The sequence below is a fragment of the Muscardinus avellanarius genome (genome assembly GCF_963383645.1).
Source record: "Muscardinus avellanarius genome assembly, chromosome: 1".
In the NCBI taxonomy this organism is placed as follows: Eukaryota; Metazoa; Chordata; class Mammalia; order Rodentia; family Gliridae; genus Muscardinus; species Muscardinus avellanarius.
This window is the reverse complement of record NC_137786.1, coordinates 53,159,700-53,173,760: the sequence shown is the minus strand read 5'-3', so window position 1 is coordinate 53,173,760 and position 14,061 is coordinate 53,159,700.

The following is a 14,061-nucleotide window of genomic DNA, read 5'->3' as shown; positions in this document are numbered from 1 at the left end:
AAACAAAATCCTTATAAGTTTTGAAAAACTTCTTGACTGCTGCATGAAATATTTAATAAACTAAAATGTACCTTTCAATTTTAGCAATTTTAGAAAATTGACAAGAACAACATAAATTCTTATAAAACCTGGTTCTTGGATACAATCTGAGGGTGTCTATAATAGTTCCCTTTTTGTGTATGTGTGGTACTAGGGTTTGAACCCAGGGCTATTCTACTTCTGAGCTACAGCCCCAGTCCTACTTTTTTTAAATTTTGAAACAGAGTCTCACTAGTTGTGGAGGGCCTCCCTAAATTGCTGAAGCTGGCTGTGATCCTCCTATCTCAGCCTCCCAAGTACTAGGATTACAAGTGTGTGCCACCATGCCTGTATAATATTTCCTTTTTTAAGACAGAAAGGCAGATTTGCTATCAAGACATACTAGATAAGCCAGGTGTGGTGGTACATGCATATAATACCAGTATTTGGGAGGCTGAAACAAGAAGATTGCAGGTTTGTGGCTAGCTTCTGCAACTTAGCAAGGCCTTCTGCAACTTAGTGAGACCAGTCAAAAACATAAAAATAAATAGCTCAAAGGTAGAAACACCATAGATTAAATCACCAGTAACACACACACACACACACACACACACACACACACACAAGAAACTCAAATGGCCAATAAATGAATGAAAAAATGTTCATCATTGGCAGAGAGATACAAATCAAAACTACCCTGAGATTTCACCTAACTCCATCTAGAATGGCAATCATTCAAAACAAAAACAATAGCAAATGCTGTTTAGGATGTGGAGAAGTCAGGACTCTAAACATTGTTGGTGGGGTTGCAAATTAGTGCAACCACTTTGGAAAGCTGTATGGAGGATCCTCAGAAGAACTTACCATTTGATCACCATTGCCAAACTATGGAACCAGCCAAGATGTCCATCAACAGATGAATGGATTACAAAACTGTGGGATATGTACACAATGGAATTTTACTCATCCATAAAGAAAAACACAATTACATCATTTACAGGGAAATGGATGGAACTGGAGGACATTATGCTAAGTGAGATCAGCCAGTCACAAAAAATAAAAAAATCAGATGCTTTCCTTAATATGTGAAATCTAGGAAGAAATGGGTAATAGGAGGAACTTTAGAAGAAGAAGATTGTATAGAGTAGCAAATAAGACAACCTAATTGAGGGAATGGGAGGGGGGAAGAGGGAAACTCTCTAAAGCACATGATGTACTTAAACATATCAAAGTCAACCACTAAGCCAAGCATAGGAAGGAAGGAAGGATGGGGAGGGAATGAAGTAGGGATTGGGTAAGGGCTAATTGGGTGATGTGTGCATGTATGTCTACACAAGTATTTTATCCCATTAAGATGTATGACTACAATGCACCAATAAAAAATAAAATAAAATAAAATAAAATAAAATAAGGTGTAACCCAGAGGTAGAATACTCTTGGGTTAATTATCAATACTGCAAAAAAGTAAAAATTAAAAATAAATTGTCCTGTCTGTATAGAAAATAAATTCTGATTCCCTGCCATTATATCTATTCCTTAAATAAATACATTTCTCATAGCAAAAAAAAATCCTTTATGGTCCTCTGATCACACTAAAGAAGATATTGTAGTTGAAGCTTGTCAAGAATGTGAATCTGCAGGTAGAAATTATCTCTTTTGAAAATACTTGGCTATACTACCTAGTGGTGATTCCATTTTCATCATTTGGGTGGTTCCCAAGAGGGAACACTGGCATAATTGCTTTAGAGATAAGACCTTGTTATACTGTGATACTTTAGACCTGTCAGCAATTGAGCACTTTTTGGATGCAATAGAAGTCAGACCAGTGTCTAAAAGAAAATGACTCCTCAGTGAATGATGTTGGAGAGAGATGTTTTTGTTTGCATTTGACAGGTGAGCAAATTATTTGCCAGAGTTACCTGATGCAAGAAGAAAAACAACAACAAAATCAAATTGTTAGCATAATGTCAGCGAGGTCACATTTGATCAATGTTTGGAATCTGGTTCAGGTATCTCCTGAGGCCTTTAGAAAGGATGAAACCATCCATAGTTAATAAGAATCAACTACTTCCACTGTCCTTTCTACTCATTTAAACATGCAATAGTCCATGCTCAATTACATCATTATGCTCTAAAGTTATCTTCTGAATGCTGTCTTTTGGAAAAGGACCAGCTGATTGCTCTTTTCTTTTTACTTACTGATGTTAAAATCTTTATTGGTCTTTATTTTCTCAGGAGAACAACTGAATTTATGGAACCTTTTCACAGAGGGCTCAATTTCTCACCCTTGGTTTTGCCTCATGATCTCTCTGAAATACTCTTTAGGTTCTTCCTTTCCCCTGCATGTAATGACTCAATGAGGTTGTCCTGACACTGCAAGACCCCTGCCTCTTCAGTTCCCAAGGCTCAGCCTGCTCCTTATCCTGTAGTCTCCCACTGCTCACCTTCTTAATACTAGTGTTCTCATATCTCTGTTTTTACCCACACATGGAGAGCAATGCATATCACGGTTTCCAGCAGAGATAGCTTATGAATGATGTAATGATTTGAAATGTTGCCATGGGTTTTTGTTCTTAGCTAGTTTAGGAAACATAGCTAGAACTGCACTGCTGCAAGCTTATGCAAACTTTTATCATTACAAAGGTATAATCAAAACACTACATTAGAGGAACACAGTGGAGAGTCTTAAAAGGAAGATACTTGAAGTCTTTTTTAATTTTTAAAATTTTTTTTTATTTTTTGTGGTACTGGGGGGTTGAACCCAGCATAAAATTATAAATTTTATAATTTATTTGGAAACAAGGTCTCACTAAGTTGCTGAGAGCATCACTAAGTAGCTGAGGCTGGCTTCAAACATGTGTGTGATCCTCCTGTCTCAGCCTCCCAAGCGCTGGGATTACAAGCATGTGCCACCATGCCCGGCAAGACACTGAAGTCTTTGAATATATATTTTTTTATAATTCATTATCTCATTCCTCCAATCCTGCTTAGCCAATAGTTCACTTTTCCCACCCAAAGCAGGTGCAGACCCACCAGTTATTTATGCTGTGTAAGCCTTTTCTGTTTGCCTTTTTGTTCATCCTCATAGGGATAGATAGGTCTGACATCACTGATCAAAATGTTACTTGGTTAGCAAGGTCAGGGGCTACATGGTATATGCCCACTTTGAAGTTTAAGGGATGTACTGTAAGACATTTTTTATTTGTTTTAACATCATAAATACTTAATATAAGTTTCAGGAATTATGCCACATAATCGGAGAGAGTGTAAAGACACTGATAGAGTACAATAGAGCAAAAGAAAGTGCTGTTTTACTTGACTTCATTGCACTATCACTCTTTATTATAAGTGGTAATGACACCTGAAAGTACTGGATAGTGAAGAGATGCTTTCTTGGGCTTATAACACAACACAATGGATTCACCTTTTGGTGAGTGTAAAGCCAATATGTACAAGCAGGAAACAAGATAAAAAAAACTTTATTACTTACAGTAAGTAAGGCATGCACTAGAGAGAATTCCCCAGGTATTAGTCTAACCAGAAAAAGAAAGCAATGGGCTCTCACTGGAGAAACTTAAAAATATTCATATAGGGAAGACTCATCATCATGTGTAGAGGCCAGCACCTTCTTGAGCATACTCAGTTTGAAGTTATGTTTCACATGTTCAAAAATTGCAGATAGGAACACTTTTTGGGCAGAGAATTTAATATCTTAATGAGGAAAGTTGACTATAGGGTAGCTTCAAAGGAGTTAGAGTGATGTAGTGATTTTGACTGGATCATGGTACGTTTCTCTGTGTGGTCTTTATCTAAAATAAAAAACAATTTTGAAGTCATATTATAGCTATATAAAAGAGCTTGTAATCCTGTAACTATTAGAGCTTGACCCTAAAACAGCCTGCCTACACTAAAAGGCCTTCAATAAGAGTTGAATTATGCATTGCTGACATCTAGTCTTTGGGTATGTTGACCTATACTCAAATTCACTGATTCTTTACCTAGTCTTATCCAGTTAATTGCAGATTCCATCAAAGAAGCTCTTCATTTCTTTTATAATGTTCTTAATTTCTAGCATTACCTTTTGATTATTTATAAGAATTTTCACCTCTTTGCTCACATTACTCATCTGTTCTCACAGATTGTTTATTTTTTCCATTAGAACTCTTGAGATATTCTTCACAGTTACTAAATGTTGATGTGTGCATGTATATCTCTACCATATTTTATCCCATCAAGATGTATGACTATAATGTACCAATAAAACATAAAAAAAATAAATTTTCTTTCTGGTTAACCCGACATCTGATTTTTGAGGAGATAAAGGACCTCTACAAAAAAATTATAAAATATTCAAAAAAGAAATCAAAGAAGCTCTTATAAGATGGAAAGATCTTCCACATTCATAGATAGGCAGAATAAACATCAACCAAATTGCCATGCTTCCAAAAGTGATCTACAGATTCAATGCATTACCCATTAAATTACCAAGATCATTGCTCACAGACATAGAAAAGCCAGTCCTTAAATTAATTTGAAACAACAAAAAACCCAGAATAGCCAAAGTATTGCTCAGCAACAAAAATCATGCAGGAGGAATCGCAAAACCTGACTTTAAACTATACTACAAAACCATTGTAATAAAAACAACATGGTACTGGCACAATAATAGATACATAGATCAATGGAGCAGAATAGAAGACTCAGAAACAAATCCACAAACTTACAGCCAATTGATTTTTTAAAAGGGGGCCAAAAACATACACTGGAAGAATGATAGTCTGTTCAAGAAATAGTGTTGGCAAAACTGGTTAACCATATGCAGAAAGATGGAAATAAATCCCACTTTCTCGCCCTGCGCAAGAGTCAATTCAAGATCAATCAAAGACTTGAAAATTAGACCAGAGACCTTGAGGTTCCTTGAAGGGGGCATAGGCCAACACTGCAACACATAGGTACAGATAAAAACTTTCTCAACAAGACCCCAAAGGCACAACAAACTAAAAGGCAAACCAATATGTGGGATCACATGAAACTGAAGAGATTCTGTACAGCAAAGAAAACTGTCAAGAACCTCAGCCGAGAGCCAAGAGACTGGAAGAAGATTGCCCATACCTCACCTTGTACAAAAATCAACTCAGGATGGATCAAAGACCTAACTGTATGATACGAAATTCTGAAAGTACTAGAAGGATACATAAAGGGAAACACTTTAAGACATTTGTCTTGGCAATGATTTTCTAGATAACAGCTGAAACTACAGGAAACAAAACAAAAAAAAAATTTAAACAGGATTAAATAAAATTAAAGAGCTTTTGCATAGCTGGGTGTGGTGGCTTATGCCTGTAACACATTTGTATTACAGGAAGACTGAGCAGAAGGATCACAGGTTCAGGGCAGAGTCAGCAACACAGCCTCAGCAGTAGAGTGAGGTTCTCCTAAAGTGTAGTGAGAAACTTGGTGAGATTCTTTATCAAAATAAAAAATATAAAATGGTTGGGGGTGTATCTTGGAAGTAGAATAACCCTGGTTTCAATCACCAGTACCAGTAGGAAAACAGAAGAGCTTTTTATGCAGCATAGGAAACAACAGAATGAAGAAAGCAGCTACAGAATGAGAAAATAACTGAAAATTGTTTATCTTACAAAGGATTAGTATCCAGAATATATAAAGAAATGAAAAACAATAATAAAATAAGTAACCTAATTAAAATAGAAAAATGATCTAAATTAACAATTATGAGAGAACTTCCGGGAAGATGGCGACCGAGAAAAGCGGGGCTTAAGAGCCCTGCTAACAACCAATTTCCATTACCACAAAACCAGCGCCTTTCATAGCCAGAAAACACCATCACCAGAAAAACAAAAAAACCACCAGGCTCCAGAGAGAAAGCTGACTGAGAACAGAGCTCAGGGCCACAGAGGAGACACACGCGCCCGAGGACGCGGCAGCAGCGCCATACTGCCGGCGGCAGCGGCGAACTCATCGGACGGCTACAGCAAGCCGAGGTGAGCCGCTGCGGAACAGCCAGGCGGGATCTTTCGGCGCAGAGAGCATTTAAAGCTCCCAGTGGCTGAGCTCAGCACACGCTGCAGGGATTCAGAGTGGAAATAAAAACCAGAGAAGAAAAAATACGCCAGCCTCATGGCCGAGGGCGTGGCCGCGGCGCCATATTGCCACCGGCGGCGGCAGCAGCAGTGAATTCGCCGAATCCAGCACAGCTACATCTGCGTACTCAAGAACAGTGAGTCAAATTGTGGGCCACAGAGGAGAAATCCCAGTACTGTACCTCACTGAGGTACTCACTGTACCCAGTGAGGGAGTGGTGGTGGCAGAGATACCACACCATAGGAGAACGTGCAACCTGGCACCCCCCATAGTTTAAAGCAGCCTCTATTGACTCCCTGGGTCAGAGACTCTGTGATAAAACCCAGTAAAGGAGTAGTGAGGTCTGAGATACTACTGACTCGAGATCCAGAACACCTTAAGTGAAGTTATAGTGACCCAAGGGAAGAACCCAGAGAAGGCACAAACATCCGAAATCATGGGAAAGAGGAATAATACTGGAGCAATGAATGCCGCCCACAACCCCACAACATCAGAACCTGATAAAACAGAAAATCAGAGATTTCTAGAAGATCAAATCAGGAAAATAACTGTAGAAATAATAGAGGTGCTTCGAAAAGAACTCAGAGAGAGCCAAAAAGAGATAAAGGATGCAATTAATGAAGTAAAGGCCTCAATTCAAAGCACAAACAACTGATTAGACCACATGGAGAACAGAATCTCGCTCTTAGAAGATGAGCAATCCAAAAATGAACGCATGGTTTCTAATCTCGGAAAAAATATCCGACAGCAGGAATCTGACATTGAAGAAATATGGGCCCATCTTAAGAGAGCTAACCTAAGAATAATTGGAATAGAGGAGGGAAAAGAAAGTGATACCAAAGGGATCAACAATCTCTTCAAGGAAGTAATAGCAGAAAATTTTCCAAACGTAAAGCAAGAGGTTGATACACAGGTCCAGGAAACTTATAGAACTCCCTTTAGACAGGATCGGAGAAGAGGATCCCCACGCCACATAATTGTCAAAATGACCAATGTGGAAGCCAAGCAGAGAATCTTAAAGGCAACAAAAACAAAGGGCCAAGTGACATTCAGAGGCAAACCAATTAGAATCACTCCAGACTTCCCAAACCAAGTCATGAGAGCCAGAAGGGCTTGGAGTAACATATTCCAAACTCTGAAAGAAAACAACTTCCAGCCAAAAATTTCCTATCCAGCAAAACTTTCTATCAAATTAGATGGAGAAATAAGAAGCTTCCATGAAAAACAGAAACTGAAGGAATTTATGTCTTCAAAACCAGCGCTAGAGAAAATACTCAAAGAGATTAACTACAAAGAAGAAATAGGTAACACTCACCAGAACCAGAGAAACAAGATTTTCCATCCAACAGACAACTAAGATTGGTTATCTGTGGAGATTCATTATTTATGTTAGTCTTTTACCTATCTCTAAATTGTATTGTTTGCCTTTATTGTTGTTAATTTTTAGGATTTCTAGTTAGAATATTAATATACCTTCAGATATAGCATTTGGAAATATTTTATCCAATTCTATTAGTAACTTTTAACTCTGTTTACATTGTCTTTGGATATACAATATTTTTTTTTATTTTTTAGGGAGTTTGTATATTCTTCTGTTTCCTGTGCCATTGAAATCATATCCAAGAAATCACTGCCAATTTCAATGTTGTGAGGTTTTATGACCCAGATTTTCTCCTAAAAGTTTATAGTCTTAAGATTTATATTTAGGTCTTTTATCTATTTTGAGTTAATACTTGTATATGGGATTAGGTAAGGGTCCAATTTTATTCTTTTCCATGTAATTATTATTTTTCAACAATATTTAGTTAAAAGATTATTATTTCCACCACCAAATGTTCGTGGAAACCTTGTCAAAAATAACTTGACAATATAGGGAAGAATTTAGCTCTAGGCTTGTATTTAACTCCAATGGTTTATATATCTGCCTTTAGAACAGTACTACACTGTTTCAATTATTGTAGCTTTATATGGTTTGAAATCAGAAAATATATATCTGCTAGCTTTGTTCTTTTTCAAGATCGTTTTGGGTATCTAGAATTCATATTCCATATTAGGATAGATTTTTTTCTGAAAAATGAATATATAAATATATGATAGTTTCACCAAAAAAACAGAAAAAAATATTCTCTGGTAAGAAAGAAAGCAAAAAGAAATATTGAAATGTTATCTTTAAATCATCAAAAGCTTGGCATCAGACAAATGAAACTGTTATGTGAGATTATCATTTTTAATTTTGGATAAATTGCTATAATACTAGATGTCAACCACTAAGCCAAGCATGGGAAGGAGGGATGGGGAGGGAATGGGGTGGGGATCGGGTGGGGGCTGACTGGGCAATGTGTGCATGTATGTCTACAAAAGTTTGTATCCCACTATGATGTATGAATACAGTGCACCAATAAAATAAAAAAAATAAATTAAAAAAAAAAGAAAACAATTATGAAAAAACACAAATGGTCAAAAAACATAAAAAAATGCTGAATATCATTAACCACCAGGGAAATACAAATCAAAACCACCATCACAACAACAACAACAACAACAAAAAACACAATGAGATATCATCTCACCCTAGTTAAATGGCTACTATCAAAAATAAAACAAAATTTAAAAAGTCTAGCTAGGATATATACAAAAATAAACTAATATACACTGTTGATGGGAAAAAAATTGGTACAGCCACAAAGGAAAACAGTATGGAGAGTTCTTAACAACCTAAAAATTGCTGGGCATGGTGGCGCATGCTTGTAACCCCAGCATTTGGGAGGCTGAGACAGGAGGATCGAGGGTTACGAACAGCCTCAGTTACTTAATGAGGCCCTTTGCAACTCAGTGAGACCCTGTTTCAAAATAAAGAATAAAAAATAGGGCTGAGGGTGTATCTCTGAGGTAGAATGTCCCTGAGTTCCATCTCCAGTACTGCAAAAAAAAAAAAGGAAAAAAAAACCCTAAAAGTTGATTTATTATATTATGATCCAGGTATCTCACTTTTGGGTGAATATCCAAAAGACTGAAATCAGAATACCGGGGAGATATCTGCATGCCCATGTTTACTGTGGCACTATACATAGTCTTTAGGATATAGAACCAGAGTAGGTGCCCATCAATAGATGAATGGAGAAAGAAATATTAAAATGAATCCTTTCCTTTTCAGCAAAATGGATGGAATTGAGGACATTAAGTTAAATGAAATAAGGCAGACACAGAGACACAGAAAGGCAAGCGCTTCATGTTCTCTCTCATATGCAGGAGCTAAAAAAAGTTGACCTGAAAGTAGAATAGTGATTAATAAAAGTTGGGAAGAGTGTGTGGGATGACAGTTGATAAATCATCTGGGAAAAAAAGAGAGGGCCAGAGAGAAGATAAACCCTTCTAGCACACCCCCAGTGACCCTCTTCCTCCAATCAGGTCCCACTTCCCAGTGAGATTTTGAGGTACAGTCCAAATCCATATCACAATGATCTCTATACAAATTCTTTTTTATTTACATTTATATTGGTTGCCTCTTCACACAGTAATATTTAGTGATAGTTTTTATAAAGAAAATTTAAAAAAATCAATCTTTCCTATGGCATGATTCTCCCTTTTTCATCTTCAACAGCTTTTACTTAATGAAACCAGAGAAAAAAACCAAGCTCTTTATTGGCTAGTATTATCTTCTTCTGTGTGCTGTCTTTTTTCAGTGAAATGTGCTTCACTGTAAACCAATCAAGGAAGAAAAGTTTTCGTGTTTGATCCATAAATGCGCTCAGCTAAGGGATATACAGAGGTCCTTTATCTCTCCTCAGTACCTAGTGGAAATTCATTATTAAAAAAACAGAAGTGACGATGGGCATGGTGGCACAGGCTTGTAATCCCCGCACTTGGGAGGCTGAGACAGGAGGATTGCGTAGGCTCGAAGCCAGCCTCAGCTGGCTTAAGAGACAGTGTTTCCAAATAAAATATAAAAAATAGGTCTGGGAGTGTAGCCTGGAGGTAGAATGACCCTGAGTTCCATCCCCAGTCCTGAAAAACAAAACAAAACAAAAACAAAAACAAAAGTGACAAATCATTTTCTTTGTAGGAGCTGTTTGAGCAATTAAGTGGGAATTCTGAGTGCAGTTCTCTTTTCATTACTTTCTATCAAGTGGGTTCAGCCTGCCCTTCTTCACACTTTCAGGTTTCAGTGGTTTCACAGAGTCATCGAATCGAGAGTTAACATGATCCTCATCATTTCAGAGGCCAGTTGCTGCTTCAGAAAATAGCTTAAAAGAGCCTAAAGGAAGACATGTCATCCAGAGCTGGTCTATAAGTTGTAACTCAAATAAATTTAAGTGCCCAGAGCATCAGCTCCAAGGACAGCCATGGAAACTGAGCCAGATAGTGGACTTAACATTGCATTCTATGTTATCCAATCTTTTACCCTGTGAATAGGTCAAGAGACAATTAAACTACTCCTTCTGTATTAATTCTTATTTGAAAATTTGTGGAGAGGCTAGCTCTATGGTGCAGCATGTACAAGGCTCTGGGACCCAAAACAAACAACAAACCATAAAATAATAAGACAAATAAAAAAGTTAAGTGCCTACACAGAGAAAGGCATACATATACCACTGATATATAAACACTAGTATTTGGACTTTGAGAAAAATAGGAATTAAAGGATGTCTTAGAACTCAAATGAAACTAGAGGGAAGAATTGTCACTTGGGTAATAATGCACAGATTTATGCTGAAACAATGAATTAATATTACAACAGAAAATATTAAACCACAGTTCTCAATAGTCTATTCCATGTTGTCCCATTTCTACATGTTAGTGTTTAATACCTAACTAATCATAAATGACACTCTCTTGCCTTGCACATAAAATGGGGTAAGATAGATGGTACTTACCTCAAATTTAATCAGCTCTTGCAAATGTTATAAAAGTGGTGTTGTATGTTCAAGCTGTGATTACCTAGGTGTAGGTAGGGGCCAGGGTTGTCAAGGCCCAAGACTAAAAGCAAAGCCTTTGTTACTAATGGAGTCCCTTGAGAAAACAATGGTAAAGAGGGTATCATTGTTGATGATTCTTCTTTTGTCTTCCTTATTGATAATGTTAGTAAACAAGAGAAGGTAACAGTGGCAACTGGCTTGGAATGTGCCAAGGGAAGACTTGAGATGCAATAAGAGAGTGAGTTTTATACTTGGTTATATTTTTCCTGGGTCTCAGAGATTATTACTGAGATAAATTAAAAAACCAAAGAATAAAGGACACTGACCTCCCTTTCCTTCCCTAGTGACAGGGGCTAATTCCCTGACTATGAGTTTCTAGCTCTATGACTTCTTCTTTTCTTTTCTCTCAAACCATCAGTTAATGAGATACATTTTTTTGGCCACTACATTTGGGTGCTGTGTCAAACACTTGTATAAAGTATGGTCTTGCTTCCAAGAAATGCAGGACCAAGTAGAAGAGATGGTCTTTTCCCAAATGACAAAGTGATAAGTAAGTAAGGGCATGAAGCAGAAACCAAATGCCATAGAAATCTAGACAAGGGAGCGACTGCATGCAAGATCAAGGTCTCAAAGGAAAGATGGAATTCTATGTGGTAAATGGATGTTAATTTCTTTCTCTGAATTTCAGTGTAAATCTCTTGAGTGGAAATAGATACAAAAGTACCTAAAAAGAAATAAAGAGCTAACAGGCACTGTAAATGGCTAAGTTTTGGCCAAAATGGAGCCAAGACCTATATTTTCTTTACGCCATTTGGTGATGCTATGGAATTTACTTTTTCCTCAACAAAAATAAAGGAAAAGAAGTATTAGAGACAGCATTGCACTTACTATGAATGTGACTTCATGTGGAGTTAGAACATTCAAAGACATAATTAAGACATAAATAAAGATCATAAGAGTGGGGCTCTAATCTGGTAGAAATTATATCTTTAAGAGACAGAACCTCAGGAATGTGTATCCACAGAGAATAGTCCACTTGGAGATCCTAGTGGCTGTCTTCAAGCAAAGGAGAGAAGTCTCAGTAAAAACCAATCCTGATGATGCATTGATTTTGGACTTTAGCCTCAATAACTATGAGAACATAACATTTTTAAACTTATGAGTTATAAATTTCTTAGTTTGTGGTATTGTTATGGCATCCCTGACAAAATAATACAGACTTTCTTAGTATTGAACCAGTACATAGAGTTCTTCAAAAATTTGTTGCAGAGATTGAAAATAGCTGAAATAAGGGAAGACTGACATCTTATCCCTTGTGATTTTGCTAGTATATCTGAAATTAGAGTCAGATTTTGACTGACAAATTTTGATTTCTTTTTTGGTACTGAGGATTATTCCCAGAGTCATGCTAACTCTAATTTACATACCCAGCCCTTTTATTTTTTTATTTTTTAAAACAGGTCTTGTTAAGTTGCTGAAGCTATTCTTGAATCTGTGATCCACCTGCCTAAACCTCCTGAGTAAGTGGTGGTTTTTTTAAGACATTATTGTTATTTTAACTATTTAGTTTTTAAATAAGAATACATTCCCCAATAACCAAATTCATGGGCTAGTGGAGGAATGAAGTTATCTTAGTTAATTGCTATTACAGATTACCATAGTCTGGGTGGCTTAGACAACAGACATTTATTTATCACAATTTTGGAGGTTGAGAAGTTCAAGATCAAGGAAGAGGCAGATCCAGTCAATGTCTGATGAGAGTACTCTTTCTGGTTTGCAGATAGCTGGTTTCTCACTGTGTCCTCACATGGCAGAGAGCAGAGCAGAGAGCAAGCTCTCTGCTTGTTATTGCACTTACCCTATTCATGAAGGCTTGCATTTGTGACAAATCATCTTCCAGAGGACCCACCTCCAAACACCATCACATTGGGGGTTAGTATTTCAATATAGGCATTTGGGGGCATAAACATTTGGTCCATAGCAATGGTATAACAAATATATCCTGTATTTTCATTTTGTCTTTCTTCTCCAAGTCTAGAGGTCAGGGTTTTCTAAATTTTGACATGTCTTACTCTGTGTTGTATTTTGCATTTTTAAAAAGAATAAATCATGGCAAGAGCTATTCTCTCTCTGTCTCTCTGTCTCTGTCTCTGTCTCTGTCTCTCTCTCTCTCTCTTTAAATGTTGGGGAGACTAGGAGAGAGAGAGAGAGAGAGAGAGAGAGAGAGAGAGAGAGAGAGAGAGAGAGAGAGAGAAAGAGAGAGAGAGATGAAATTTTAGAATTTGAACAACTCTTTTGACCAATAGAAGTATTTAGTGGATTTTATATAGATAACTCAGCAGAAGTTCATTATCTGTTTATTCTTGGCTTAGATATCACGATTTAAATAATTGATAATTAAATTTACAAGTCACAAATATCTGATGGCAACACAACTGCTAATATCAACTGGCTTTTGTGTTTTAGTGCATTTGCCAACAGACAACTCAACACCTATCAATACTGTCTGAACATTCAATCGGCATCTCAATTGTCTAGTTCTTATACCACTTAATGAGAGATTTTGTGCCATTCATTTTTCCTATTTCACTTTCTAATTCAGAGACTGTAGGGTGAGTAAAGAAGTTTATATTACTTGTCATACAGGAGTAACATTAGAACAATGCAAAAAAAATTCAGAATTCAAGTGAAGAAAATAAGCAATATGTTCATGTTAATTTTATGGTAATTATAGAGGTTTGATCTAAAGTCAGGAGATGGCTAACACTACCTAATATGTAGCCAGTGTAAGCAGCTGGCTGGGGGAATTCTAAAGCAGTATAACAAAGTCATCATGGATTGTTAGTGTCACTCTGGTTAATATTCATGTAATCCTTAATTGAGCTTGATTTGAATTCATTTGCAAACATTCATTCAGCCTACATTTCTCTCTCACATTAATATATGTAGTCAGCACAATTGTCCAACAGAAGGCAGATCCAGAATGTATCTTAGACTTGGTCTTCAATCTGATGGGACGAGC